Below are 6,895 nucleotides of genomic sequence, written 5' to 3' on the forward strand. Positions count from 1 at the left end.
AAAAATAAAAAATCTTACGAGATTTTTGTGCCCGAAAACGATTTGAAAGAAACAAACAATGGCTACCCGGGTCTAGGTTTGGCGGTGAATTTTCGTAAGAAATGCGGTGAAATAAGGTGACGATAAAAATTTTTCACGGCGTATTTTTTACATCTTTTTGCTTTATTCATTTATACCGCTTTCAACGAAATTCTTACGAAAAAAGTAAACTTTCGGACAGGGGTTCGGACCTCTCACATACTGCATTTCTAAAACCTCTAAAACTTCTTAAACTTTTCTAAAACTTCGCCATCTGTCACTCACTTCTATGATATTTCTTGTCAAATTAAAGCAGATTCATTAAAGGTTGTAAAACAAATGCGGTGAATTTTTGTAAGAAATGTGGTGAATTTCGCCGTGAATATTTGTAAGAATTGCAGTGAAATGCGGTGAATTTTTTCACCGCATTCACCGCATTTCTTACATTAATTTGGCACAAAAGTCGATGAGGTCAATTTTTGTAAAAAGTGTGGTGAATTTCGCGGAAAATTTTCTGCAAGAAGTAATGCGGTGAAATACGTTGAATTATTTTTTTTCACCGCATTCACCATAATCACCGCGTTTCTTACAAAAATTCACCACATTCACCGCATTTCTTACAAAAAATTACCCATAAACCTCGAACCGGGTAAAAACATTTCAGACGCCTCACGTCACTGCGTATTTTGTGTTATTTCATTTTTGCAAATTATTGCGTTAATGATCCCCAATTTGATGCAAGAAATGATTCTTTTAGTAGTTATCTTGCTATAGGATATAATCAAATTTTATCTTTACCCAAGTTGTAATTCAGGAAAAAGGCAATGAGTTAGAAAAATTCGGTCTAGCGCAAAAATGGAACGTCTGAAAAAATCACATAAAATATACAACAGAGTTCAAATGGAACAAAATAACGCCAGGCCAATTTCGGCCAAAAAAACATGAGATCAGAAGTCAAACTGTTAAGATTTCTTGTCATGCAATTTTTTTAGTTACCCTTATTGCAATCCTTTCATGAATTTGTTTGTTTATTTTTTAAAATATAAAAAGTTTACAAAACAAAACAAAAATCTCTCAATGGTCATTTCATCAAACTTCAGCTGTTCGTGAGACATAGAGAATGAAAAAAATGTTGATTCTAAATATAAAAAGAAAATTTTCATACAAACTCCATAGCAGCAAAATAGCACATAATGCATATCATCAAAATTTTGCTACTTTTATCAATATTCTTGTGCTCTAACGCTTACTGCACTCAAACATTGTGTTAGAAAAGTTTCAACGACTTTCATAACTATAGTAAAAAATCTACGGAAACGTGTCTATAGTATAAAACTTACTGAAAAGCTTCCCCGAACAATTTTTTTTCATCCGCATGCGGGAAAAAATTTGCTAGATGTTGCAGGAACAATGACTTGTATATTCCTACAAGAGAGGAAACTATTATCTACCATTAGTGAATTTGGTAATAAATTTGCAGCACATCAACATTGTAAAGTTGAAAAAAAAGAAGAAAAAGAAGAAAAAAAGAGCCACGCATGTGCAATACAAGGAGATTTCGTTGAAAACCTGTTTGAAACATTTTTTCCTTGCCCTTTAATGTCTTAAAGATTGATTTTATGACAGTATATTGCTTTAAGGTAGAAAACGTTAAAATTTGGCATAATTTTGTCTTTTTCTAAAAGTTCCCGGATTTGCAACAAAATCAACTCTAGTGAAAGTATGATTTCACTCAGAAGTATGATTTCTAATTGATACTTGAAATGCTCACAAAATCCAAACTTAAAAAATCAAAAACTGAAAATTTCAGAAATTATTCTTTTCTGAAAACTCGCTCCTAGATATTCGCCGGATCAATTTTAGTTTTTTAAACAAGTTCCTGGATTTGCAGCAAAATCAGCTTATGAAAAGGCCACCTGAGAGCTCCTTTCTGCTTCTAATTATGAAAATTTTTGTAGCAACAAAATTTGAAGGCAGATTGTGTGGTACAATTAGTTTGGTGAGGTTCTTTGAGAAATATCAAAGAAAAAAATCCGTTTGTTGGTTTCCCTATAAAAATTTTCTGCCAAAAAAATTAAGATAAAAGAAATGAAACTAATTTTGTTGTTTTGATCATGTTGAATTTAAACAAGAAGAATTTGAATGGCTCGAGATCAATCAAGCTATTTGACGGAAAAGTGTATTTGAATTCAAAACCTTGCAAGTTTTGAATCATCTTGCGAGATCCTTAGAAGATTTTGAATGCGGGCTAAAATTTTTTTCATCAATAATGTTTTGTAACTTGTTGAGTAAATAAGAATTGGCTTCAAAGGTGTTCGCTAAAACATTAGTATCTGATTTACTTTTTTGACGATTTTGATATTTTGCAAGAGTCTTGCAAGAAACTTGCAAGTTTTGAATCATCTTACAAGATTTTCGCAAGAATTGAATCCGCTCATCACTAGGGAACACTTGTGGATGCATTTGCTCTGCCGAAAACATTCGCATGCTTCGCAAGCTTCCTTATAAAGTAGGCGGCAGAGAAAATTTTTGCTGAATTTTATTTTAATACTTTTGTTAAGTATGCAGCATTAGTTTCCAAGATGTCTCCGTTGATCTTCAAAAATGGTAACAGTTGAGCTCACTTGCAAAATTAATGAATGTTTGTCGTTCTTCTGTTCAATTTTAAAATTTTTATATGGAATTTTTGCATAAAATCACTTCATTTTCTATTTCATTTCGTCCTTTTACTCAAAAAGAGTTTAAGTTTTGCTTCATACAAGTTCATTTTTATATTTTTTCATCATTGGTCATCTGGTCTCGGGTCTCCAAATAAACTTATTATAACACGAGCTGTTTAGGCCCCAATGCGCACAAAAATCGGAAATTTAAAAATTTTGCTAATAAGTGGTTAAGTTTGGGGCTAAATTCCCACAAGTGTAGCTCTAAAACGAAAATTTGAAACAATAATATTTATATAAACAGAGCAAGTGAGACAATAATATGCAAAAAAAGCGCAAGTGAGACTCCTATGCCAAATGAGTTCCTCCTTATTTTCAAATTGATTTAAAAAGATAAATAAAGAAATCATTGTTAAAAAAGTTGTTTTCGAGGAAATCACTCCAAATTATGATTTCCAATTGATACTTGAAATGCTCACAAAATCCAAACTTAAAAAATCAAAAACTGTAAATTTCAGAAATTTTCTGTTCTGAAAATTTGCTCCTAGATATTCGCCACACCATATCAGATAATTTTGCACAGTTCTAAGAGCTACGACATATTGCAACCTAGCTCAGTTGTAATGAACTGATAAATAGACGTGAAAGCTTTATCAAAAACCCACGTAATTACTCTTCCCATAACAAACTGCAATCTTATTGGCTGCTGAGAAAGGAGCCTCTAATGTTACTAAGTACCCTAAAAAGTTGAAACTAAAGTTCTCTCAAATGTATACTAATTCGTTTTTAGTTATTTCGTTTTCGTATAGTATTTAGTTATTCGTTAAAATGGCAATACAAGCATAAACTTCCAGTGATGCGCAACCATTAGTACGCAATTTTCTGTCATTAAGACTCTCAACTAATCCTACTTTTCATTAAATAACCAACTCAAGTCCCAGCGGCAACGGTGGTCCACGAGTATATGCTCCTATTTTGATGCATCTTGCGCTATAACAAAACTGTGACTTGAACTCATTTTCTAATCAACAAAACAAATGCACAAACGATGCAATAATTTCAATCACAATGTGAAGTTCTCGAATTAACATCAAATGATTTTTAATGCTTTATCAATTTTCTTCTACAATTTTGTCGGTTTATTAATAGATGGATATAATTTACATTTACATGTGAGTTAAGCACTTTAACTTTTTGTAATACAAAGTACACATTTCAATGAATGGTTCTTTATTAATAACCGCTTTCATCTTCTCAACCGGCTAATATAGCGCTCTTATTTTTTTCAATCCAAAAGTTTTAGATTGTATTGGTGCTCGGAAATTTTTTGTTAAAATGTTTTCATAAATTTTTCCATGACTTTGAGCCTTTCAAACTTCATAAACAGGTAAAACTCGGCATGCATTAAGTTGCCCTTAGAGGCCTTCCGCTGTCTCTATTAGTTCGCTGGATACTTAATGTCAGGTTTTGAAGTTTTTGACTAGAAAGTTGTTCTGTTATTGTTAATAGTCTTTTATTGAGATTTTCTTAAACGGGACGTATATTGACATTGCATTAAACTTTTAGTAGTTGTAAGGTTTTTGCAAGCTAGAAATTATTTTCATGCCTGTTTTTAAGGTATATGTCTTGGTAATACAAACTTAGTTAAAAAAAGTTTTCTGAAAAGTTTTTGTCATTTCTTGAGTTTTCTGCCTTCTGTGCATAAAAGATAGTAATTGGGGCCTGCAGTTGAGTTACTGGATAGTTAAAGTCAAAATGTGTTTGAAGATTGTAATATTAGGAATGTGGACGAATTTCATTGAAAATGTGACGTTGTTTTTATGTTTTTGAAAAATTTTTGGCCATTTTTCCAATTTTTTAACTTTAGGGACCAGTTAATCTGTTTTTGGCTTCGAGACGAGTTATTTGGCTTCGAGACGGAATATTTTTTGACGACAACAAAATAATTTTGAGGATAGCGAAATTTTCAGTAATTATAGTGCTTTTTAATCAAAATTTTAAAGTTTGTTGTAAATTTTTTTTGAGGAATTTTTCAACCTTTATGAACCAGTTAAGTTTTTCCGAGTATCTGTTTTTGTTGGATTGATTTTAGTAGCAATAGATATTTAATTTCCTTTTGAGGGCATTGGTTTCAAGAGCTTCAGCCATTTTTGGAATATTTCTGCTAACAATACATTTTTTTATCAATTTTTTTGCCGTTTTTGCCTGTGTTTGTAACTTATCTGTGGCGGATGAATGAGAAAGAGCATTTACTCTGCTTTTTGCCATTTTTCACGAGAAGAAGCTGGGACCAACAGAAGTGACAGCGGGCAGCTTCTCTGAAAATTACGACATACGCTGCCTCAAAATCCAAAACTCTCCCCAAATTTCCCCCCGATGCTTACTTCATTTATTATTTCCTCTTTGCACTGACCAACCAATTTAAAGATGTAAAAATATTATTATTTATTATTATTATTAAGATGGAATAAAAAATAGACCTAAAATTCACTCTCACTATAAACTGCGGCAGCAACTGTTTAGAAAAACTATGAAGTCTGATCAGCGCACATTCACAAGTGGTGATTTCATAAGGGTGAAATTTATATCGGCTAAAAGCGAGAAGACTTATTGGTAACTTCGATTGAAAGTTACGCGGCAGATGAACATTTTCAAACTACCAGGTCAAACACAAACTTTCGTAATCTCAGTAAATCTCGTTCTCAAGCCATTGAGTACTGAGAAACGACAATAGATAAATTAACAAAGTTAACTCGACAGCAATGTGGTTTTTAATAATAAAAATTACATATTGATTTCAAGTAGAACGGACATTTTTTGGCAACTCTCGTGATATGCGAATGATAGGATATAATATTAAAATTACTGGACAGGTCATCAGTAGGTCTCATTGGTCCTGGTCAAGTGATGACAAGTATCAGTACTACGATATGTGGTGTAAAATAAGTGAGTTTTAATCATTTGGGGTCATTAAAGGCTGCAGATTCAAACAGCTCGTAAACATTGGCAACACAACAAATACAAAATTATTCAGTTGTATTGAGAACATCAAAAGTGTACAGGGATTATTTCTCTAGCTATTTATTCTTCATCGTGTGACCCTTTAGAGATTCAGTTTGACTAAAGCGAGAAGCAAAGAGATGAAATGTGATGGAGATCTTTTCAAACATCAAAAACTGAAAATTTCGAACAGCTTAAAATAGCCTGACATCAACTTATTAAAAGCAGTCACTAATGATAACTGAGGACAAAAAGTAAAATGGGATATAATCAGTAAACCCAACCAAATTCTTCTACTCCGTGTATTCTTACAAAAAAGTAAAACAATTTTCCAGTACCCCGGGTCGAGACAAGACGGCTAACTTGAAAGCATTTACAAATTTACGAAAGATAGTTATTTTGTAACAACTTCCAAGTCAGATGTTTAACTTGTAAGAACTTACAAGTCAGACTTTTATATTGTAAGAACCTATAAATCTGATGGTTGTCTTGTAAGTTTCTTCCAAACTTCACTATAAGCGTAGAAATTGGGATTTTAATTCATTTACATTTTCAAATCTTATTATGTCATTGACTCATCTGATAAAAACGTCAAGAATATGTTGCTATTTAAAAATAAAACGTGTGTGTGTATAAACAAAAAATTTTCTGTTAAGGAACTACTGAAGAGGAAGCAAAAATGAAGATTGAAGGATTTTTCTCTTGATGCTTTAGATTAATAGTTTTCTGATGTTTTCCTTTTCCAAAAATATGTGTCGATGCAAAATATGTGTACACTTATGTTATAAGTTCTCATGTTTTTCCAGAGATTAGGCGAGACGAAGGGACAACTTGTGAGAGCCTTGTACGATCGAATGGAAAACTTCTAAAAACTTTTAAATTGAATGGTTGACTTGTAAGAACTTGTAAAGTTTAGATAGTTGACTTGAAATAACTTGTATGAAATTGTAAGAACTTAAAAGGTCGTCGGTAAACTTATAAGAAATTTTAAGAAAAACTTATATGGCGATGCATAAACAAAGAAGAACTTGATAGAAACTTGCAAGTTCTTTTAAGTTCACCACCTTGTCTCCACTCGGGCCGCTGTAAGAAAAAAGTTGTACAAAGGAAAACATTGCTGCATACGAATCCGACAAAACTCATATAGGCCGTCTGGTTGGTTTCTATATATTGTTTTGTGCTGTTTCTTCTTTGTAGAGTTTAAATTTTGGAAAAAT

Source organism: Convolutriloba macropyga, chromosome 6 (assembly GCF_964194025.1).
Source record: "Convolutriloba macropyga chromosome 6, txConMacr16.3, whole genome shotgun sequence".
Classification (NCBI taxonomy): Eukaryota; Metazoa; Xenacoelomorpha; order Acoela; family Convolutidae; genus Convolutriloba; species Convolutriloba macropyga.